The 24,859-nt window shown below is 52.8% G+C and overlaps 1 protein-coding gene across 7 annotated transcripts in view; it reads right to left on the bottom strand.

The window, feature by feature from the left end:
• KAZN (kazrin, periplakin interacting protein) overlaps positions 1-24,859 on the bottom strand; it is a 1,282,700-nt gene that overhangs the window by 162,961 nt on the left and 1,094,880 nt on the right. For 2 of the 7 annotated variants that reach the window (XM_035252961.3, XM_078330421.1), the window contains exon 1: positions 10,232-10,664. The exons of the other annotated variants lie outside the window; for them this stretch is intronic. The gene's annotated coding sequence lies outside the window, so the exon portion shown is untranslated. Of the gene's footprint in view, positions 1-10,231; positions 10,665-24,859 lie in introns of those variants that run through there. 7 annotated transcript variants of the gene reach the window in all.

Raw genomic sequence — 24,859 nt, 5'->3', positions numbered from 1 at the left:
CTCCTCCAACCACCCTGAGGAAGCCACCAAGACTGTTTACTGTTGTCCAGGAAGAAGGCAACGAATTCCAAGAGACTTGGCTTCAAACCCAGGCCTGGCCGGGGCCTCGTCATGACTTTGCCCAAGCCTCAGGTCACTTCTCTGGGTCTCAGCTGTCATGAATGCTGCATGGATGCCACCCACTTAGGGTTGCCAGAGTAAGCAAAACAAAACAGAGTCATGGCAAAGAAACACCCCTAGATGCGCAGTTAGGTTTGAATTTCAGATAAATAAACAACAAATCATCTTCAGTATATGTCTTAACTACTGCATGGAAACATACTTACATTAAAAATTGATTCATCACGTATCTGAAATTCAAATGTAACTGGGCGTCTTGTGTTTTACTCCAGCAGCGCTACTCCCATCTCATGGGGATTTGGACACCATGAAATGGGGCAACCGGGGAGCGGGCTGTGCCTGAGCGCTGCACAGCAGGGAGGCGGGGCAGGCACTGGAAAGCGTCTGCCAAGGTCTTCGCTGCACCCTCACTCAGATGAGAGCAGAGAGCCAGATGGAGCTGGGCACCATGTGTCTTTCTCTTTGGCTAACAGCGGCAAAGGCAGATTTTTTTCTGTGTGCACCTTCCTAACAGGTGTACCTGACGCCTAAGCCCTGCCGCTCCAGGCAAGCTGTGAACAAGCTGATGGGAACCTGGAGGGCGGGTCACCAGGTGCAGCCGCTGCAGGAGCCAAGTCTTCAGAGACCAGGCTGGAAAAACAACTCCATGGAAAGAGAGACGCTTATCGGAGCTTGCTAACTGCACCTGCCCAGCTGGGTGTGGAGGCCCAGGTCTCACATGCCCCAGACTCTTGCAGGAGTGGAGGTAATCCTGGGACCACAATCACAGCCTAAGGTCCAAGAGCACAGCCTCTCAGTTCACCAGCTCTGGGACCAAAGGCAGGCACTTCTCCTTCCTGGCCCTCGGCTGCCTCACCTGTAAAACGGGGGCGATGGAAATAAATGAGACTTGTGTGAGGAGCTGACATGTGCCTGGTACATGCAGCACTGTGTCCACAGCTCATCTTCCCCTCTGCACAGCAGGGAGCAACCACATTTCTGAAGAAACAATAAAGAAGCTGCTGTTGGGATTGGGCGCGGTGGCTCACGCCTGTAATCCCAGCACTTTGGGAGGCCGAGGTGGGTGGATCACGAGGTCAAGAGATCGAGACCATCCTGGCCAACGTGGTGAAACCCCGTCTCTACTAAAAATACAGAAATTAGCTAGGTGTGGTTATCCCAGCTACTCCAGAGGCTGAGGCAGGAGAATCACTTGAACCCAGTAGGCGGAGGCTGCAGTGAGGCGAGATTGCACCACTACACTCCAGCCTGGGGACAGAGTAAGACTCCATCTCCAAAAAAAAAAAAAAAAAAAAGCTGCAGTTGGAAGACTTGGGCTTCTTCCTCAGTGGAACTACCTTGCTGTGTGACCTTGGGCCAGTAACTGTCTCTCTCTGGGCCTTCACAACATGGGTACCCTTAGAGGGACCCACTCTTTATGAGTCTAGATGAATGCTATGGATTTTGTGTTTCTCCCATCATGGATGGGGTCTACAGCTGCACTGCTCAGTATGGCACCTGCTAGGCACAGGTGACTATCTTACATATAAATTAATTAAAATGGAAAACTCAGTTTCTATAGCCACAATTCAAGTGCACCCACATGGCCAGGAGCTAGGGTAGGGGACAGTGCCAATCTAGACTGCTGCCATGATTACACAGAGCTCTCCTGTCGGCCCCCAGCTAGAGGGCATGAGATGAAGATGGTATTTCTTAAGCATCTGGTATAGCTCAGGCTGGTGACCCAGCGACAGGAGAAAGCCATTTGCCAAAGGCAAGGCAGCTACTGAGGAAGGAGTCATCATTTCTGGAGAAAACTGTCCCGGCCTTTGCCCAAAGATTGATTGGGTACCTTTCTGCTGATGCTGGGTAACTGCAGTGTCCTCAGTCCCCTGGGTAGAGGGGCCCCAGACCCATAGATTTAGCAGAGTTCTCTTGGCCATGGTGGCAGGAAGTAAACACTACCTGGGAAACGGTGGCCCTCCTGCCCAGGGAGCCGACTGTTACCAACGGTGCTGCCCTCAGGGGGACAACCAGACCTGGGAAACGGTGGCCCTCCTGCCCCAGGGAGCTGACTGTTACCAACGGTGCTGTCCTTGGGGGGACAACCAGACCAGCAGGCAGGCCATGCAGCAGGTCCCCAGGGGCCTCCTCCCCAAGGAAAAGGGGGTGTGGTGTGCCCACTCAGAGGAAAGGTCCACACCAGGGGGCAAAGGAAGCTGGGGCAGACCCTTGTGCTAACGCAGCCCATCGGCTTTAGTTTGCAAAGACAGTGAGTCCCCCTTTAAAAAAATGCAAATTTCCAGCTTCCCTTGCAGCTAGGGTTGTCCATGTGACACACTTCTGGCCAGTGAGGTGCACACTTCTGGTGCAGTGAGGTCCTCCCTTAGGAGGACCGACCCTTACTTACAAAAATAGGGCTTTACCTCTTTCTCCACCTTCTGTCCTGGAAAGTAGACTCAACGGCTAGAGCTGCAGCAGCCACCTTGTAACAGAAGGCAACCTCTCAGACCACAAAGGCTCTTGGTGAATTGTAGGTTTGTAAAGCCAACCTCCCCAAGCCAAAGGTCTCAGTAACGACAATATTATGATTATCATCTATTATCATAACAATTACATCTTTCTTAACACTTCTTGAGCACATGTTATAGGCTCTAAGGTTTGCTATATTTTACCTTATCTGGTTTAATTCTCAGAATAACTCCTCGAAGAAGATCCTGTTATTATCATTCATGGTTTATCGATGGGCAGTTGAGGCTCAGAGGAGTTAAATGGCTTGGCCAAGGTCACACAGGGTGAAGAGCCAGGGTTTGGACACAAGACGGTCTGGTTTCAGCACCTCCAGCCTCAACTTCCACACTATCACCATCCAGGATATCCAGAGGAGCAAGGTCTGTGGGTGACACAAGGGCTTCCTGAGCCAGCAGTGCCTCGGCAGCAACCAGGCTTGGCTTGGTGGATGCCAGTGGAGGGAGGCGTGCCCCTCAGCAGGGGATCAGTGAGTCAGCCACTTCATGCATGGTGGCCCTGATCCTCCACGAGGGACAGTCCCCACGCAGTCCCTGGAGAAGGATGTGGCCACGGAGCCAGTCTGTCCATTCCACAAGGACAGAGACTGCTCTGCTCACACCTGATACCGAGCCCCCATGTTCCGTGCCATGTTCTTGGGAGGCATGCACTGCAGTGCTGAGACAGGCGCGCGGGTTTGGGGTCTGCCAGCTGGGGCTCAGTCTTGGCTCCCCCATTTCCCAGCTATTTGACCTGTAGACCAGCAACCTCTGATCTCTTATCTGAAAATGGAGCCAAGGCCAGTCTCTCAGGCCTGTTGTAAATCGTTAAACAAAGCAATCCATTTCTCAGTGGAAATTCTCCAGAAGGTTCGACGTGAGGGTCAAATGTAGCTCATCATGGTCATATTTCAGAAAAAGGCAAACCTCGATCTTCCGGGTGAAAGCCTTGGCCTCACTAACTGCACGGCCCCGACCTTTGGGCTTCCGCAGCCCGGGAAGGGCGGATGAAACAGCAGGAATGAATGTGTTGAAGGCTGAGTCATCAAGTCTAGAGAATGAGGGAGGCAGAAAGTGTGGGGGCTCTGAGCGGAGCCCAGGCTTAGAAGGACTGTGCCCAGCTGCCCATCAGGGGTGGACTCCTCGATCAACAGTCACGCACCCAAATATCAAAACGTATTGAACACAAACTGTACAGTTAAGAGCTGAGCATTTTCTGTATGTAAATTACACCCCAGGGAAAAACAATCTAAATACAGCAGTAGCATATTTCAAATTTTCCATGAAGAACTCATTTCTATAGCCCTCCCCGCAAAATAAATCCAGGTACACGACCAACCAACCCCCTGTTCTCCAGCAGGCCCTGGGGAACGGGGTATCCTGGTCTAACCCCCACCCATCTTGGTGGCTTTGTGGACAGTGAGGGGTCTGCATGTACAGAGTGTTTGCTTGAGACATACACACGCGCCCAAAGAATGGTCCCACACCCGCCACAGCCAAATGGAGGTCACTTCCAAGGGACAAATGCTCTGTATTGACCTGCCACTGTCCCCATGAAGCCTTGCGGAGACCATGGCTACTGCCACCCCTGAGCACATAGATGCCACGTGCTGGACTGCCGCTCTCATCTCATGACCCCATGTAGGGCTGCGGTGGTCCCCCCCTGAGACTCACAGGCATTGGCAGGGTGTGGGATGAAGCCCACCACTCTTGCTATTATTGAGTTGGGGCCAAATCACATCCAAGTGTGGTCTCAGTACCCTGGGATGATGCTTGTCCTAAAACTAAGGCATCAGATTGCTCTTGGAGGGTTAAAGCTTTAAGACAGAGGCAAGATGGGTGTGGTGGCTCACGCCTATAATCCCAGCACTTTGGGAAGCCAAGGCAGGTGGATCACCTGAGGTCAAAAGTTCGAGATCAGCCTGGCCAACATGGCAAAAACCCATCTCTACTAAAAATATCAAAAATTAGCTGGGCATGGTGGTTGGCATCTGTAACCCCAGCTACTTGAGAGGCTGAGGCGGGAGAATTGCTTGAACCTGGGAGGCGGAGGTTGCAGTGAGCCGAGATCCCACCATTGCACTCCAGCCTTGGTGACAAGGCTCAAAATAAATAAATAAACCAACTTAAGAAACAAAAAGACAGAGACACAATGACTGTCATAGACAAAGTCATCTTAAGAGACAGGGACTCCCAGGCCCCAGCTGAACAGTGATGGGACGAGCGTATTAATGCATCCGACATGCAGGTACCCAGGAGAGGAGGGGAGTCCTGGAAAGGAAGAATCAGAGGCTCAGAGGCCTACAGAGCCCAGTGCCCAGGGCAGAGGGGGTGGGGGTCTTTGCTGGTGGACTAGGGCACTTCCTCTGTTCTGCATTTTCTGTGGGTATAGCACATGGCAGGAAAGAGGTGCATCTCTGCTCTGATCTCAAATGTGTCTGTTGCCTTTGCCCACGTGATAATCGTCATGCTTTCTGAGCCCTTTACATGTGTTGAGATTGATCGAAATGTTCATGTGTGTTAATTCTCAATCCCCTTAAGAACCCTAGGGGACTGGTTGGGTGTGGTGGCTCACACCTGTAATCCCAGCACTTTGGGAGGCCGAGGCAGGGGGATCACGAGGTCAGGAGTTCAAGACCAGCCTGGCCAACACAGTGAAACCTGGTCTCTACTAATAAATACAGAAAAACAAAAATTAACTGGGCATGGTGGCACGTGCCTGTAGTCTCAGCTCCTTGGGAGGCTAAGGCAGGAGAATGGCTTGAATCCAGGAGGTGGAGGTTGCAGTGAGCCCAGATTGAGCCACTGCACTGCAGTCTGGGCAACAGAGTGAGACTTCATCTCAAAAAAAAAAAAAAAAAAAAAGAACCCAAGACCCTTAGGGAACAGCCTCATTTTACAAAAGAAACTGAGACACAGAGAGACATGGGTTAAACATCAGAATTTTGCTGTTGCTTGTAACCACTGAGTTATTCCCCTTCTCCTGCGGGTACAGATGAAGACGCCCTGCAGGTAGACAAAAGCCCAGTGCATGCTTCCTTTCAGGGCCTGTGGCTGGGCAGAGAGCCCTGGAACCCTCTTTGGAGAGTTACCCCCCTTTCCATCCTTTCCCTGGCCTGGGAAGCCTGAGGTCACAGAACCTCAGCCTCTTTGTTCAGCTGATCCAACATCTGCGTGGGGCTGGGAGTCCCGGATTAGTCCAGCCCAGGGCTGCCGTCGCAGCCACACCGACTCTGCCTCGGACCCCTCCACAGTCTCCTCAAAGCTCTGTATGAGACCAGAGCTGCCGCAGGGAGACAGTTCACAGCCTCCCAAGTTAACAGTCTACCTGTGGTTCAAGAAGTCTGGCAGCCGTAGCCTGGAAAGTGCCAGCCTGAAGGCCATGCTTCTGTTGACCATCCTGAGCCTCTGGGGCGAGCTGAGCCTAGCCTTGGGGTCACTCCCTCTGCGGGGCTGACCCTCCCAGGCTCCCCCTGGCCTCCCTTCTCCTGCCTGGTCCCGGCATGGGGAGTTGGAAATAGCCTCATCTTCTTGAACCACCTCTGTCCCCATTTGCTAGGCTGACCCTCCCATCTGTCCCCTCATCCCCGTCCCTGTCAATCCCTGGTGGCAGGAAGGCAGGCAAAAGCGGGAGCCTGGCTTGGTGGAGACTTCCATGTCCTCTGGGCCTGTGTCATATGATCCTGTCACTCAGCAGGGGGTAACGGGAAGCAGTCCAGCAATCCCCAAATAGGCGAAGACTCTCTAACACCCACCCATTCCTCCACAATGTCTCTTCCAAGGCGCTCCCAGGCCCGGAGAACCACTTGGTAATTCTTCCTACAGTTGGGTGTGGGCGGCACGGGGACTCAGGTGATACTGCCTTTGTCCTTTTCTCATATTGCATAGTAATTGTTTCTTCCGTTAGGTGGTGTTGAAACCGTCTTCCCCACAGAGGCTCTTCCGGTGAAGCCACTGGTCTGTAAACACACCTTTAGCCAGACCCTCCTCAGAGCTCTGAGTGCCAAGCGAATCCTCTTCTACCCTCTTGCTGCCCAGAGCTCCCATGGGGGGCTGTGCCTACCCAGCTCCACACCCCAGAAACCTGATCCTCTCCTGCATGCCTTCACTCACCCGTCACCAAACACAGGCTGGGCGGCAACCATGTCGCTGCCCTGGAAGGGTGACAGGCACAGGCTCAGAAGCAGAGTTGTCCTGGGGAAGCCAAGGAAGCGCAAACCTCCAGCCCCACTGACCCTGAGGATTGGCACTGCCGAAGGCGGCCCTCTGGGGTCTGCCGGAGCTTTGGCTGCCATCTTCATGGCAGAGGCTGCAAAAATCACTCGGCAGGTGCTTCTGGCACCAGAAGGAATGTGAACCTCCCAAAACACCATCTGGCCGGGGTGGGAGAGGCAGGCACTTGCTTGGGTGGCTGGGTCCCTGCCTGGCAGTGGCAGCAAAGACAGCTCAATCCCAAAGTCCATGGCCAGGCCTCCTTGATGACTGTGAAGAGTGTGCTCCTGCCTACTTGGGAATTTGCTTGGGTAGGAGGGATGGGGAAGTGCCGGCCTCTGCTCAGCTGCCTCCTCCAGCCCTCAGTGAGCTCCTTCCTTCCCTCCCTTCCCTCCCTTCCCTCTCTTCTTCCCTTCCTTCCCTCCTCCCTCCCTCCCCCCTTCCCTTCCCTTCCCTTTCCTTCCCTCCCTCCCCCTCTTTCTCTTCCTTTTTTCTTTCTTCTTTCTTTCTCTCTCTCCCTCCCTCCCTTCTTTAAGTTAGTATGTATTAACTATGGTTTTTAATAAAGGAATGTGTTTTTTTCCCTTTAATCTCAATTCAGCTGCTTAATGTAAAACCACAGACAAACAACTTCGTTTTTATTTTTTGAGTCAGAGTCTCACTCTGTTGCCCAGGCTGGAGTGCAGTGGTGTGATCCTGGCTCACTGCAACCTCCTCCTCCCAGGTTCAAGTGATTCTCCTGACTCAGCCTCCCGAGTAACCAGGATTACAGGCATGTACTATGATGCCCAGCTAATTTTTGTATTTTTAGTAAAAATGGCATTTCACCATGTTGGCCAGGCTGGTCTTGAACTCATGGTCTCAAGTGATCCACTCCAGACTCTCGGAGTGCTGGGATGACAGGTGTGAGCCACCATCCCTGGCCTAATGAGCACATCTTCCTCTGAGGATTACAAGCAGCAAGTTGTGGCCAGTTTATCCAAGTCAGGTGGGCTGATGGGGGCTTCCCGGACCATCCTCTCAGTACAAGGAAGACTCTCACTACAGCTGTCAAGCTGAGCCTCCACGACACAGCTTCCTCTGAGAGGCCATCTCATCCAGCCTTTCCTTTCCAAATTTCTCCATTATCCCCCCCCTGGACTGGGCAGCAGACGTTTCTGTCTGGCTGACATCTATGCTCCTTTTTTTCAACAAGGCACCTCCATTTCCCTTTGGGGAGCCCCCACTGTCAATGCCTGTTGTTCAGGGATGAAAATATGACCCAGTCCGGCCAATGAGGTCACTGAATCACTCTGACCACTGTGACTGGTTCAGGAGAAGGCACATGACCCAAGTCAGTCCAATCAGAGGGAAATCCTTGGATCAGGTTCCAGGTGCTCTCTTTACCAAGGGCTCAGGCTGTGAGGATGGAGCCTGGAGTTGTTGGCAGCTGTCTTGCCACTGGGAGGGGAGGAGCCAATGAGACTAGGACAGGATCTGGATAATACCTGAATACCTGAGTCCTGGATCACACCACACCTGAAGCTGGTCTACCCCTGAACGTTTCAGTTGCATAAGCCAATACATCCCCTTTTTCACTGAAGCCAGTTTGAGTTGCATTTTTTAATCCCTTGTACTTGAAAAGGAATCATGATACACTGTTTTTGTTAGAGACAGTTTTCTGGGCACCTAGTGTCCCTACAAACTGGAAGGCGACCTGCTATGTGTTAGACACTAGAAGCTCTTATTCTTTCTTCAGAAACTGGATGAGCAAAAATGGACAAGGGAACTTAGATTTCCTAAACAATGAGCACTTATCACTTTAGACTTCCATTCTAGCTTGTCTTTGGCCCCAGTGACCAGTCCCCCTGGATTGAAACCCTGGATGGCACAAACCTTTCAAGTTTTGCCTCAAAGCCATTTCCAGGCTCTTCCTGCCCAAATTAGTCTTTCTCCTCTTCCCCCATCTGGCGGGGTCTTTGTACCAACCCCACAGCCACTGGGGTTCACCAGAGGGTTCCAGCTCCCGTGTGGGCATTCACTACGTGCCTGGCACTGAGCCTCAGCCCATCACCAAGCCGCTTCCCGGGTTCAAGTGATTCTCTTGCCAACTCCATGGGAGAAGTGCTAGCATTCTCTCCATTTTGCAGAGGCAGCCATGGAGGCTTGAACAGTGGGGCTGCTTTGTTCAAGGTCACAGAGCTGGGCCAGGTGGCACAGCTGGATCCCAACCCCGGCTGGTCTGATTCCAAAGCTGGTCTGATTCCAAAGACCAGATTTTCCTGACCACTGGATAGGCTCCCAGCCCTAAGTCCCATGCATTGCAAACTAAATGCCAAGACAAGCAGTCTCACAGGTGGGCACAGAGCTGAAATTGGGGCTTGGCTCTTTGAGCTTCAGATGGAAAACCTGGCTAGGTCCCCGGTCTTCGCTCTTGCAACAATCTCCTCCCCTCCCCAAGGCCAGGCTCCTGAAGGGAGGCACCCTGGGGAGGGACAGCAAGCCCCGGGTGGCATCGCCTGCTTCCCTCCACGCCCTCACTGTGCAGGACTTTCCACCTGTCCTCATTCATCCTCCCTCTTCCCCACCGTCGAGGGAAAAAAATTTACCAACACCCCAAGAGGAGAAACAAAGACGGCCCCACATAAGTTACACCCACCACCTCACGACGCCATCCACACCGGAGCCCAAAGCTCACTTCGGATTGGGAGGAAGCAACTTGACCAAGGCCTTGCCATGGCAGGGGAAGAGCCCAGCCCTGCTTTCTTTCCCACCCTGAGGGTGACTCAGCAGCACACCACCCTACATCTCAGTTTCCTTCTCCACCCATTCCCAGAATCCACAGAGAGATGGAAGCTGCTGCTTGCCCCACGCGCCACAGAGGAGGTTCTCCCGTGTCTAGCTCTGGGTGGGAGAGTAACTTTCTCAGCAGACTAGGGGAAAGAATAGGCATTTCTATTCCCATGTTAGAGATAACCAGAACGAGGCCTAGAAGAACGTGTCTGAAATCCACAACCTCAACATCGCAGCCACTGCCTACCACGAGCTGGAAACTGAACTGGAACATGCTGGGGCTTGAACATGCTAAGCCAGTGTCAGATTTCAACTCAGGGTTAAATGCAGCAGAATGTGTAAGGCATGCTGACGACCCCTGCAGATGTAAACAATTATGCCAAGAAGAGAAGCAGGTGAGCAGGGCTCCGAGGAAGTCTCTCCTAGACGTCCCCATCACAAGAGGGTGGGGAGCCTGCAATTCCCAGATTGCCACAGTGAAGAGACGCGAGCTTTCCAAAGAATTTCTACCAAGTCCAGACTGGGGTCTGAGCAAATGGCAAACCTGGAGGACTCACTGCCTCCCGTGAAGCTTCTGAAGGTGCTCGCGTAGTGGGCGTTTCCTGCAATCCCATCACCTCTACGTCCCTCCACTTCCTCACCTGTAAAATAGCCACAATGAGAGTAAAGAGCAGTGGTTCTGGAACTGGATGGCCTGGTTCGAATCCTGGCTCTGTCCTTGGATAGCTGTTTGGCCCTGGGAGGTCACCTCCCTGTCCTTGTGTGGAGAATGAAGATCACCATAGTATATCCATCTCCAGGGCTGCTGTGCCAAGGCCTGAGGACAGATAAAAAGCCCGGGGAAGGGGCTGGCCCCCATGGGCCCTCCGTCAACACTGGCTGACAGCTGCTGATGCCATCGGAGAGCGTGCCTGGCTCTGTGGAGGCGAAAGGAAAGGAGAGCATGCCTTGGGCTCAGCCTGCCCAAGTCTTCGGGGCCAGAGCGGACACTAGACCCTCGGTGGGAGGCTCGAGAGGCTTCGGGGCAGCTCACAGATCCATATAACTCACTCCTGATTACTCTCCAGCCTGACTGAGCAGCTGCTCCAGGAAGAAATAAAATACGCTTTGCATACTTTAAATGTTTCGCTTATGAAAACTGGCAGGGCTGCCTTTCTAAATTGTTTAGCAATAAAGTCACTAACGAGCGGCGTTCGAGGCTCTCCCCACCGGAGCCGGAGCCTGAGCCGGGTTGGGGAGCTGGCGGGGGTGGGGGCGGGGAGGGAGGACAGACTGGCCGCCAGTGCAGAGGCCGCTGGGGCTTCCAGAAGGCGCCATCTGAGATTTTTCAGAGGGGCATGGGGATCACTTCCTGGTGTCTCAATGTGAAATTGGATCCTCCCTCTGGAAGCCAAGCCCCAAGTGAGTGGGGGCGGGGTGGGGGCCCTTCTGGCCTGGGACGTTTTCCCACACTCCAGGGCGTCCCTGTTTCCAGCCAATCGAGTTAATTGAAAAATTACCTTGGGCTGAGAAAGAGCAGGCCCAGGGCCACGGAGGCCACAGGAGACCCAACTCGGCCTCCAGCACTGGACTTCCACGACCTGCAGCTGTGCTCTGGGGGCTGGGCACACACACCTGCAACCTCCCGGAGACCTCAGAGGTGGTTTTAGTCCTGCTTAACAGATGGGGAAACTAAGGCAAAAGGGCTAAGAGGCCTGCCCAAGAGCAAACAGCTGGGGAGCGGTGGACCCAGAGCCCTGTGCGGTCCGGTGCTGCGCCCCAGGATGCTGTTCTGTGATGTGTGGCAGGGCCACTGTAACCCCCAAACCCAACGAATGTAACTCGGAAGCAAGCCCAGGATGAAGACCAGCTGGCGGGCAGGCAAGAGGCCTCCCGCCCTGCCCAGAACAGGATGGGACCTCCATCCGCAGAAGGCCTTGGGGCGGGCTGATATTGCTGATATTGATAAAGTGTGAATGAAGCGCTTTTCCCTTCTTGCAAATGCTCACGTCTCTGTTTATCATCCCAACTCCCTGAGAAGATGACAGTGGTGGTTTTATTGTCTTAAATAAAGGCCAGCCCACCCCAAGGACCCAGGAACAGCACCATGACTCAGCCAGGTCACACAGGAGTCTGGGGTACCGGGAGGCCCAAGCCCAGTTCCCCACCTGACTCCTGCCCCTGGCCCATCTCCCAGTCCCAGACACCAGGCCGACCACACTGGAGACTGCCTCTCCAGGGTCGTACATTCCTGTCCCCCTAGGACCCCTGCCTACTCAAAGGCCAGAGAGGTCTGCCATTCCAGAGTAGTTCCTCCCTTCTCCAGGGGCCTCTGCGGGCGTGGCTTCTGAAACCAAGTAGGAGACCAACCGGGACACCACGACTCTGTCTCCCCCCCGATCAGGCCACAACCTTCAGGGCTAGAAATGAACAAAGCGGATTAGAAAAACACCCTTCCTTCACTTGGAGAGTTTCAGCAGTGTTGTCTGTGAACCCGACGTACGATTAAGACACAGGAAAATGTGAGTTGCTTTTTTTTTTAGGAGAGGGAGCTGGGAGCGGGAACAGGCAGACAAACTCAAGTCCCCGAGTTATCTTCATGTCTGAAGACAGAACTTCTTCCCCACAGGAAAACTTGACCCTGACAGAGAAGCTGCATATCCGGCATTTGTGTGTTTTTTGTTTGTCTTTGTTTTGAGACAGTCTCGCTCTGTCGCCCAGGCTGGAGTGCCGTGGTGAGATCTCAGCTCACTGCAACCTGTGCTTCCCAGGTTTAAGTGATTCTCCTGCCTCAGTCTCCCAAGTAGCTGGGATTACAGGTGCGTACCACCACGCCCAGCTAAAGGTTTTTGTATTTTTAGTAACCATGGGGTTTCATCACGTCGGTCAGGCTAGTCTCGAACTCCCAACCTCAGGTGATCCACCCACCTGAGCCTCCCAAAGTGCTGGGATTACAGGTGTGAAACACCACACCCGGCCCAACTTTTGGTTTTGACCTCGCCTGAGAGGCAGTGCCATCTAAGCAGCTAGAAATACATCTTCAAGTAAGGCATCCAGGCATCCCAGCCACTTACTAACCAAGTGGTCTCCAGCAAGTCACCTCACCTCTCTGTGGTTCAGTTCTGTCATCTGTAAAATGGGAGTAAGGGTGGCTCTCTTATAAGGTTGTTGTAAGGATTAATGGAGGGTCTATACATAAAAGAACAGTGCTGGGCACACGGGAAGTACTATACACATTTTGGTTATTCTTTCCCCTCCTGCTCCTCCCTCAAGAGCCACATTGCCTTCTCCTTGTGAAACCAGCCCTTCCCAGGAAGCATTGTCCTGGGTCCCCAGAGACTTATGGAATCTCTTGATGTAAATCCTCAGGTAGAACCTTCTTTGCTGAGAGGTCTCTGGAGTAGGGTCTCTGGCAGCTGGGCGTTGACTGCTGATGGAGGGACTGTGCGATCCTAATCTGGAGGCTTGGGCGCTATTCTGCTGCTGTCCCCTCTAGCTTTCTCTGGTTTATGGACAGAAAAAGGTAGTGATGGAACTTTAATTCCCACTCTGAGTGCTCTCTGACTTCCCACAGAGCATTTCCCCCGCGTCGGTCTGGCTAGCTCAGCTAACAATTCACAAAGGTCAAATGCTGTTTCCATTCTGCAGGCTGCCTCTAGGGAGAGCAGAGGAGAAAACTATTCGAAAAATGTAAATTGAAAAAAAAAAAAACCAAGTCTCTCCTCCCCCACCACACACACACACAGACACAGACACACACAGCTCACATTCAGTTCGACAGAACACAAGACCACCACAAGTACGAAGACAGAAGGGCAATGCCGATTTTCACCCGTGGTGACCAGCTCCAGGCTTGTCTCTCTTAGAGGATTATAGACGACCCTGTCAACCCAGACAAGGAAATCTCTTACCCAGAGAAGCATCCTTCCGGGTCCTCCTAAAGCACCCTCCTGGCAGGAGCCAGGCATTATGAGCTGCAGCAGCTGGTGCACCCCTGACCTGCGCTCTAAGCCCAAGACGTGCCCATTGAGCTGAGCTAGCCTCAGGCACAAAAGCCTTCTTCCGTCAAGCCTGAGCCCCCCTAGGACCACACTCTCCTGGCCAGAGGCACTTTCATGACAAAACCTGTTTTTCCTTGAAGCCACCCCCTCCCCTCATCTAATCAGGAGAAAATGGTGCCCACTAGAGGAGAGTGGGTTCTGGGTTCCGCTGCGGCAGAATCGAAGTGCGCAGCTTGAATAAAGAACAGAAGGGTGTGCAGGAACACGGAGGTTAACACTTGGAGCAGGTCAGAAGCGTTTCTTTTATCTCCATGTTTTATTCACATGAGTTGGCCTTCTCCCACCCTACTCTCGAGTGGAACTTCTACTAGATTTTTCCTTTTTCCTCCCCCAACTCCACAAACCTCAAACCATAAATATCCCTGGAACATCTGGGGACCTCCTCCCTGACACACCTGCAATAATACCGTGATCATTCGGCGGCTGCTTGAGGAGGAGAGGGGACAAATATGTGTCCCCTGGGCGTACAGGGCTGGCAGGGTTGGGAGGTGTAAGACGAAACCAGCCACGTAAACACCACAGCTTGTGATGCTTCAACGCTGCCTCCACGCTTGCGTAAAGCCGCAGAAAATAAACCAATTGAAGAAATAAAAGTCCTCATCGGGAGCAGGTGTTTGTACTGTAACGTGACCTGGGACATGAACAAGCCTTGTATCTTGTGGGCTTTTTGCCATGTCTCTCTGGAATTGCAAGCGGATCACCCACCAGGCCATGAGGTCACCCCACCTCCAGCGGGAGACGGCCCATAGCTGCAGATATCCCAGGAATACAACAAAATACCAAGCAAGGTTCTAGTTACTCTCTAGTCCCCATGCCCGGGACAATGAGGCCCAAACTCAGGAAGCCAGACAAGAGGACAGCAGCTCTGTGATCCTTCTTTGGTGAGCAGACAGCATGGACTTCAGCCAAGACCATGGGCAGAAACAAAGAGTTTTCAACTTCGATCCTTTCAGCATTCATGAAAATTAACTCAGGATAATGCTGGTGCCCAGGAAATCTTCCCTGCTCCTGATTTCCAGAGAAAGCTATACATCTCCTTCTAAATGAGCATCTTCTCTGCATGTTCCCCTGCAGAGAGCTAATTTTGGGGAAGCGAGGCAAAAAAAACAGAACCCCTGCCTCCCCCAAGCCAACCCACCAACCCAGGCTGCCCTGGTCTGGAAGGTAGGCTGCTGGTTCAGGTTAAAAATTCCCTGCAGAGAAATTCAATCTCCTTTATTCAACAGTTGGCAGATAATGTATTATTCCATCTTCGCCCTCCTCTTTTTGTAATCTCTCTGCTGAGTGCACATGTTCTCAGGACCAAGAGGTGAGTACTGTTTATTTGACCATGGACACTACTCATGGACCCTAAAAGGAATATGTAAACTTGCCACTGCATGCCTTTGGGTTCCTTCTGACCTGATAACATGGGGGTGGGGATGCAGGGCAGGCTACAGAAAGGGGAATGAAGTCCGGTGTGGTGGCTCATGCCTGTAATCCCAGACTTTGGGAGGCCAGGGCGGGTGGATCACCTGAGGTCAGGAGTTTGAGAACAGCCTGGCCAACATATAGTGAAACTCTGTCTCTACTCAAAGATACAAAAATTAGCTGGATGTGGTGGTGCACACCTGTAGTCCCAGCTACTTGGGAAGCTGAGGCAGGAAAATCACTTGAAAGCCAGAGGTGGAGGTTGCAGTGAGCTGAGACTGCACCACTGCACTCCAGCCTGGGTGACAGAGCAAGACTGCATCTCTCCAAAAAAAAAAAAAAAAAAAAAGAGGGGGGAGGGGATGATATCTGTCTGGCCATTTCTACCTGCCTGGCCTGGCCCAGGCTACTGAGCTAGCCTCATCCACCCTCCACAGCCATTTCCACCTGCCCCTCTCCGGGCCTGCGTCCAGAGGGGCTGCCGGATGTCTTTGAGCTCCTGCTGTGCCTATTAAACAAACATCAAGAGAGCCAGGAACACATAGCTCAGCCAGGGGAACATTCTTCCCTAGGACGTGCAAGAGAAGGTATAGGCTCCAGCAGTTCTTCCTCCACCCTCACAAAGGGCTCCCAGTGGGGGACGAGAGATCTAAGGTTGGTTCAGCCGAGAGGATCAAGGCAAGACGTCCTGTGCTCCCAACCACCCAACCCATCTCCTCTGCCCTGGCTGGGAGGAAAGCTGCCCGGAGAAACAAAGCTGGCCCTCGTGCCACAGTGGCTGTCTTCTTACAACAGAGGGGTTATCACGTTGAGGAGACAGATTTGGCATGTAGGATCCTCGAATGCTGGACACAGGCCAATGGGTGGATGCTACTGTGAGATCAATTTTTGGCTCAATATAAAAGTGAGTGAATGCTTAAAACGAATCAAACATTGTAGGGGCTGCCTGGAGAGGAAGTGAGTTTCCAACCCCTGAAGGTATTCAAACTCAAGAGGAACAACTGCACTGGACATTGTGAGTCAATTTGTCTTCCTTGCCCTCAATTTCCCCCACTACAGCTACTTTCCCACGGCCCCTGGGAGGAAGCAGCTCTTTGTACCAAGTACCCCGCCCACTCTTACAGAGGCAACTGATTGGACCAGGATGGTCACCTGATCCATGGTCTGCCAAACCACTGGTTAGGCAGGGACCAATCGGTTCTGTCTTCCAGGCATTTAAGCGCTTCAGGGGTGCAGAGGGAGGCAGGCTGCCCCCCAAGGGATGATCAGCCTGGGGCAGACTCTGTCACTGCCTTTGGAACCTGGCACTCCTGAGGCTGAGCCCTAGGACTTCCCTAGGTCAACCCTGGCCCCCTATAACTTGAGTTCATATGATAGTCCCCCTTCCCTTCCACCTCCAGTGGAGGAGCTCAGGGTCTCTCTGTCCAGCCTGGCAGGGACCTCCTGTTATCACTGCTCAGTACAGCACCTGGACCCTGAGCCTGGGCAGTGGACAACAAAGCTCAAAGCTCAGTCACTGTCACGGCTCTCAATATACCAACAGGCAGAGGACATGGCCTGAGAACACATGCCCTCAAATACACACACTCCACCCTATGCAGAGGCACCTGCCATACTGCCAATGTGGACCACATGCTTGATAAACATCACTGGCAGGGTGAGAGGCTCACACCTGTAATCCCAGTGCTTTCGGAGGCTGAGGTGGAAGGATCACTTGAGACCAGGAGTTCAAGACCAGCCTGGGCAACACAGTGAGACCCTGTCTCTATAAATGAAAAGTTTAAAAAAATTAGCCAGACATGGTGGTATGTGCCTGTAGTCCTAACTACTCAGGAGGCTGAGGCAGGAGGATGACTTGGGCCCAGGAGTTTGAGGCTGAAGTGAGCAATGATCCTGCCATGGTACTCCAGCCTGGGTGACAAGAGCCAAACCCTGTGTCTAAAGGAATAAATAGGCTGGATGCAGTGGCTCACCTCTGTAACCCCAGCACTTTGGGAGGCCATGGTGGGTGGATCATCTGAGGTCAGGTGTTCAAGACCAGCCTGGCCAACATGGTGAAACCCTGTCTCTACTAAAAGTATAAAAATTAGCCTGGTGTGGTGGTGGACGCCTATAATTCCAGCTACTCAATAGGCTGAGGCAGGAGAATTGCTTGAACCCGGGAGGCGGTGGTTGCAGGGAGCCAAGATCACGCCACTGCACTCCAGCTGGGTGACAGAGCAAGACCCTATCTCAAAAAACAGAAATGAAAAACAAACAAAAAATGAATAAATAGATAACCATCACTATCTCCAATCCATTGTATTGCATGCAGTATTAAAGCTGGCTGATTAATAAAGCAGCAGCTCCACATTCCTACTGTGCGCCGGCCCTGCAGGGCGGCTACCATCATTTCCATTTTACAAGATGTGGAAACTGAGGCTCAAAGAGATTAAGCAGCCTGCCCGAGTCTCCAGCGTGAGCTTCTCACAATGCATGCGATTCTGACCACCTGTCACCAGATGTTCGATTCCGAGTGCGAGAGCAAAGCCCAGGCAGATGCTGACCCAAAATTTCCCCCCAGCAATCCACATCCTGCCCCAGTGCATGGTGCCCCATGGACCATTAGACTCTGGGCTCGTTTGACTTGCCCATCTCTCTGGTGAGTCTCATATCACTCCAGCACCCACACTTTTTTTTTTTTTTCAAGAGACGGAGTTCTGCTCTTGTTGCCCACACTGGAGTGCAATGGCATGATCTCCGTTGACTGCAACCTCCGCCTCCTGGGTTCAAGTGATTCTCCTGCCTCAGCCTCCTGAGTAGCTGGGATTACAGGGGCCCATTGCCACCATGCCCGGCTTATTTTGTAGTTTTAGTAGAGACGGGGTTTCACCATTTTGGCCAGACTGGTCTCGAACTCCTGATCTCATATGATTTGCGCATCTTGGCCTTTGAAAGTGCTGGGATTATAGGCGTGAGCCACTGCATCCAGTCCACTTTGAACTAATACAAGTGATCTTAATTTCCATAAAACCCCTCCTAGATAGGGCTAGCAGCCCCAATTTACAGATGGGGATATTGAGGCCCAGAGGGGTTAAAAGCTTGCTCAGGGTCCCCACCGTTGGAACAACTTGCACCCAGGCATCAGGCGCTATGGCCCTAAGTACTTGCTACCTGGACTCCAATGTCCCCATGTTCAGAGCCCTGTGTCTGTGTACCTGTCCTCGCTCAGGGACAGGAGCCTGTTCTCCTACACAGACTGATATGCCCGAAACACCACCAAGCACAGAGTAAAGCAAAGGTGCCCTTTTGCTAAATTCCAGCCTCCCTGGGCTGCATACTCCTGCTCTGCTATGAGAAGGTAGCACCAGCCTGCCTGCTGGGTATGGATTCAAGTCACCTCTAAAGGGGATCAATCGGCACCTTCCAGGGAGATGGCCAAGCTCCAGGCATGGGCTGGAAAATCAGACTCCCACTGGGAAGGCTGAGAGGAGCCACATGCCGTCTGGAGCACCCAAAGCACCAGCTGCTGCCGCGGACCTCAGTGTGTTCAGCTCTATCGGGGATGTGCCAGGAAAGTGGTGATGGTCCTGGATGTGCCAGGACCAAGGCATATCCAATGGTGTGGGATGTGGGTGAAGGGGACATCGCAGCAAGCACTCATGCAGGCCCTGGAGGGAGCAGGCACACTGGGGAGGGAAGGAGAGGGTGTTCAGTCAACCCCACCCAGGCCCCATACTCAGGAGGCTGACAGATCCAGGGGTCCTCCTACAGGCCGACCTGGGATTTTGTGTGATCAAAGAAGGATGGGAGGGGGAGAGGGGGAGAGGCAGAGGGGATGTGATTATTTACGGCTGGGAGATGGTGAACAGAACCTAAGAGGTGGCAACAGATTTGCTAGTCCTTGAAGACAGAGGGGGAAGGGAAAGACAGGAAAGATCACAAAACTCACAAAAGAGAAAACTGACCTCTTCTGCAAGGAACTGGAAAGGGATCCGGCCCAAAGTAGGTGCTCTAAGGAAACCTGCATGTAATTAACCAGCAGGGTCTATGATGAAGGCTTTCCTCTGGTCCCGTAACACCTAGCAAGGGGTGCAGACACACGGGGCGCAGATTCACAGGGCTCAGACGCACAGGGTACAGACACACGCTTGCTGAAGTGCCATCTTCACCTTCTGCAGGGCCACTCTCTGCCACGCTGTGATCTGGGTGACATTTGCAGATGGCACTGCAAGAATGACGCCCAGAGGGGCTGCAATGAGCAAGAAAGGCTCCCAGAAAGGTTGGGGGCCCAGGACAGGGAGGGATGTGAACCAGCAAGGCGAAGGGTAGGGATGAACCAGGGTGGTTAGTGGGTCAGAAAGACCCTGAGCTCCTCCACTGGAGGCAGAAGGTGGACTGTCACGTTTGCAGATCCTCACACAAAACCGAGTACAAAGCAGGTGCTGGATGTCTGCCGTGTGGGTGAACAAGGAGGCCTGTTGCATCTGGGAAGAAGGTGAGGGAGGGTATCTTTCTGGTTTCAGTTAGGAGTTCCAGACAGAACAAAACCTCTTCCAGAATGTAAGTGACATGAGAGCAAGGTCTGTCCTGCTCAGCCGTCAGTGCCAGGTGCTCAGCTGGGCCCTGATGAGCACCTACAGGATGAGTGATTAAGTGAGCAAATGCACAAATGTGACATAATAAAGAGCTGGTCGGCTGGAATCTGAGCTGCAAAGGTCATGAATTGATGCCTGCTGTCATGAATGAGCTGGGAGTGACAGCCGGGCAGGAGGGATCAAAGTGATGGGGAAATCTAAAAGCGGGGGCAGGTAGGTGAGGCCTTAGCTGCTGGGAGGGTGGAGGGATCCCTTTTTTTTTTTTTTTCCCTGAGATGGAGTCTCACTCTTTGAGGCTGGAGTGCAGTGGTGCGATCTTGGCTCACTGCAACCTCCGCCTCCCGGGTTCAAGCGATTCTCCTGCCTCAGCCTCCCGAGTAGCTGGGACTACAGGCACGTGCCGCCATGTCTGAATAATTTTTTGTATTTTTAGTAGAGACAGGGTTTCACCGTGTGAGCCAGGATGGTCTTGATCTCCTGACCTTGTGATCTACCTGCCTCAGCCTACCAAAGTACTGAGATTACAGGCACGAGCCGCCGCACCTGGCCGGGATCCCGGCTGGCACAGTGGAGCAGAGCACCAGTGACCAACCAGCCCAGTTTGCCTGAAACCAAGGCATATCCAATGGTGTGGGATGTTCAGGGGCAAACCAGTAAAGTCCTGGGAAAAACAGGACAAGTTGGTTGCCCAGGTATAGGTCTGTCCTCACCAGCATCCTATAGCTACCAACCGATGGTACCAACTGCATCTGATGGTACCAACTGCATCTCTGTGGCACCTCAGTGTGAGCGAAGCACTTCCACATCCACGGGCTCTTGTAAAGCACAAATCTACGCGCTAGGCCGGGCTGACACTATGATTTCACTTCACCAAACAGGGACACAGGTCCACAGGGTGAGTGAACTGTATAAGGTCCCACAGCAGGTCAGCTGCAAAGCCAGGGCTGATGTTCTGCCCTTCACCTCCCCTGCCTTTCTACACACTGGGGACATGTGACATGGAAAAGTACTGTCTGCTGAGCACAGCTGTGGGCTAGGCAGACATTGTCCAGGCGTCCCCAAGGGCAGACGGGCTTGGAGGCTCCAGGGAAATGGGCCCATCTGGCCCTCTGCTCTTCGGAAATTCTGGCACTGGGGGAGCAGGCGGCCACCACCTGGGGTGTTGAGAGAAGATGGGGGCAGGGGTACTATAGGCTGCTGCTCCGCTTGCCCCACCAACAGCACCATTAGGGCTGTCCCCTGGGTAAGGCCAGGATCTCTGAAGGCCCTTGTGAAAGGCAGACAGACCATCTAGTGACACATCCAGCAGCCTGTAGCCTCTAGACATAGAAGGGCCAACCAGCCCTCGGCAGCTGGGGAGGGAGCAGGCCAGGATACCAGGAGAAGAGGAAAGGGGAGGGAGAGGGAGGGAAAGAGGAAAAATAGAAGTGGAAGGTTTCTAGAGCGGCCTTGCTCAGTGGCTGCTTTCAAACTATAGTTTCATCAACATTGCCTTGGGGGACTTGTTTTTTTTTTTTTTTTAAAGATCGGGTTTCACCATGGTGGCCAGGGTGGTCTTGAACTCCTGAGCTCAAATGATCCACCTGGCTCAGCCTCTCAAAGTGCAGGTGTGAGCCGCACTGCACCCGGCCCCCAGATGTTTTTGATTGTCCGGGTGAGTACGGGGTCCAGGAAACAACACTGGAAAGCAACACGCCCCTGAGTGACTCTAAGGATGGTGTGTGGAGGCCACGCAGAGAAGCATGGCAGCCCTAGGTGAGCACGGTGAAAAAACACACATCTCAGGCTTCCAAAGCTGAGACGGGCCTCGGAAACCCTCACCAGCCTCATCCCCTGATTCAGGAGGGCCAGCTCCAGCATGGGAGCCACTAGCCACATGTGGCCTTTTACAATTAAGTAAAATGTAAATATCAGTTCTTCAGTCGTACCAGCTACAGTTATCCAGGGGCTACCATCCTGGGTAATGCAGATACAGACCACTTCCAGCTTTGCAGAAAGTTCTATCAGACAGCAGTGGCCTAGAGAGATCACACTGTGTCAGCTTCCATTTCCCCATCTAGAAAACAGAGTTCTGGGGCTGGGCCCGGTTGCTCACGTCTGTAATCCCAGCACTTCCAGAGGCTGAGGCAGACGGATCACGAGGTCAAGAGATCAAGACCATCCTGGCCAACATGATGAAACCCCATCTCTGCTAAAAATACGAAAATTACTGGGCATGACGGTGTACACCTGTAGTCCCAGCTACTCTGGAAGCTGAGGCAGGAGAATAGCTTAAACCCAGGAAGTGGAGGTTGTAGTGAGGTGAGATCGCAGCATTGCACTCCAGCCTGGAGACACAGCGAGACTCTATCTCAAAAAATAAACATATAAATAAAATGGAGCTCCTCACAGGTCATTCGAGGGTGCCAGAGAGAGGAAAGACGGCACCCAGGGTAGACATGTCCACCCCACACCTGAAGGAGCATTGTACCCTGGTGGGAGGGAGAAGGCAGCCCAGCCTGGCAGGGGAGGCATCCGTGACTACCACAGAACCAAGGGGGTGGCCTGTATCCCTGCAGAGGAAACACCAGGGATGCAGGTTTGCCCCGTGGTCAGCTGCCAGCACGCCCAAGATGGCCTCGAAGGAGTCCAGGAAGGCTGGGGGCTGGCACTGAGGAAACGCAAGCCCAGCAACTCCTCCCCCCATGGCTGGGGAGGTTTAAGGGAGTGCCACAGAGGCCAGCAGTGCTGAAAGAAGGGCTACTCCCGATCAGCGATGATCCTCAGCCTGGGTCAGAGGTTTGAGGCTGTCGGGCAGCAGGGAATGCTCATGGTATGAAGGTGGCTGCAGAGCCACAGACGCGGCTGGCCCAGCCTCCCCACCCTTTTTTGAAAGGAGAGATGGAGTTGGCAACAGGAGGTCAGGTTAGGAAATTGAGTATTTAGATGGATGCTGGCCTGCAGCAGCCCCCAAGTGAGCATGCTGGTACCCTGGTGGGGCACACCCCGTCCCTGCCTGATGCCTCCAGTGCTGGGGAACCCACTGCCTCCGGGGCAGACCGTCCTGTTGCTGAACAGAAAATCTCTCTGGCACTGAAGGAAGGGTTAGCTCCCTGCAGCGTCTAAGCAGCTGATGCCTTTCTGTTCAAAACCCCAGGGCAAGGAGTGGTCCTTGGGTTTAGCATTCACAAATAGGCTATGAAAAAGGAGGGCCCGGTGCAGTGGCTCACGCCTGTAATCCCAGTATTTTGAGAGGCCAAGGCGGGCAGATCACCTGAGGTCAAGAGTTCGAGACCAGCCTGGCCAACATGGTGAAACCCTGTTTCTACTAAAAATACAAAAAATTATCTGAGTGTGGTGGTGCATGCCTGTAATCCCAGCTACTCAGGAAGCTGAGGCAGGAGATTCGCTTGAACTCAGAAGGTGAAGGTTGCAGTGAGCGGAGATTGCACCATTGCACTCCAGCCTGGGCAGCAGAGCACAACTCCATCTCAATAAATAAATAAATTTTTAAAAAGCACAGAATCCCTGGAAACCATCATTCTCAGCAAACTGACACAAGAACAGAAAATCAAACACCGCATGTTCTCACACATAGGTGGGTGTTGAACAATGAGAACACATGGACACAGGGAGGGGATCATCACACACTGGGGTCTGGGGGGGGGGAACTAGGGGAGGGACAGTGGGGGGTGGGGAGTTGGGGAGAGATAGCATGGGGAGAAATGCCAGATATAGGTGATGGGGAGGGAGGCAACAAATCACACTGCCATGTGTGTACCTATGCAACAATCTTGCATGTTCTTCACGTGTACCCAAAACCTAAAATGCAATAAATTAAAAAAAAAAATCACAGAATCCTGCAGCAACTATGTGATCTTACTTAGATGAGGTACCTGGAATAGGCCAATATACAGAGACAGACACTAGCACAGTGGCTGCTACGGGGAGAGGGATGGAGAGTTAGAGTTTAATGGGCACAGTTTCTGTTTGGGGTGATGAAAAGGTTTTGGAAGTGGATTGTGGTGATGGTCATCCAACACTGTATGTGCCTAATGCCACTGAATGGAATATCTAACAACGGTTAAAACAGTCAATTACATTTTACCACAATATAAAAAATGCAATTAAAAAAAATGCAGGGTTCTGAACTGCACCCTGGAGTCAATTTCTGGGGTGAGAATCTGCATTTGAGCCCAGTGATGTCAGGGCTCAGCTCCTTGTGGGTGGAAAACACACATTTTCTTGGTGGAAAAACACATATCTCAGACTTCCCAAGCCTTGGAAACACTCATTAGCCTCATGCTCTGACTCAGGGTCAGCTCCAACATGGGAACCACTAGCCACATGTGGCCTTTGACAATTAAGTCAAACTTAAATCTCAGTTCTTCAGTCGTACTAGCTGCATTTAAGCCGAGGGGCTACCACGCAGGGGAGGGCCACACACAGAGTCTCCTTGCAATCTCCCAAGCCCCTTGGCTCTCCTCCCCAAAGGGAGAGAGTAAATAGAAACCACCCCACGTGGCTCTCCACTGTGTGACTGACACGGGTAGAGATGCCAGAGGAAGCACAGACAAGAACTCAACTGGATGCTCAGCCACGTGAACGGGATCACGCAGACAATGAAAGAGACCCGGGGCAGGGGGCGGGGGGTGAGGCTGGGAGGGTGGGGGGCCACGCTGGGAAGCATGAACGAACAGACCCCACAGGTGGGTAAAAGGACAAGAGTTTTGTCTCCTCTGTCTCCTTAGCACCCTGCCCAGCGCCTTGGCTCCACTGCGGGGCTCAAGGAGCCAGGAATTCGGGATGAATGGGAAGCACAGGAGTGCTGGTGGGCAGCCTGGAGCCCGGAACGGTTGCCACCAAAGCCTCTGCCTGCTCTTTCGCTGCAGGACAGCTTTGCGAGTTCACAAGACTGAGAAATGCATGTGCCTCTTTCTTTCTTTCTTTTTTTTCTTCAAATTTATTACTATTTTTTTTTTATAAAGACAGGGTTTCGTCATGTTGGTCAGGCTGGTCTTGAACTCCCAACCTCAGGTGATCCGCCCACCTTGGCCTCCAAAGTGCTTGGATTACAGGCATGAGCCACCGTGCCCAGCCGCATGTGCCTCTTTCTAGTAGATTCTGGGAACACATGTGCCCAGGTAGGGGTTGGCACACAAAGGAAAAATAGCGAGATTTAACTAAGATGTCCATCTACCTGGCTGGGTACTTCGGGACACCTGTGGGAGTGAAAAGGCACTGGTGTGCTCTGATTGCCCCT

This window comes from Callithrix jacchus, chromosome 7 (assembly GCF_049354715.1).
Source record: "Callithrix jacchus isolate 240 chromosome 7, calJac240_pri, whole genome shotgun sequence".
Lineage (NCBI taxonomy): Eukaryota > Metazoa > Chordata > Mammalia > Primates > Cebidae > Callithrix > Callithrix jacchus.
The sequence above is the reverse complement of the archived record's forward strand: the minus strand, read 5'-3'. Positions and strand labels throughout refer to the sequence as shown.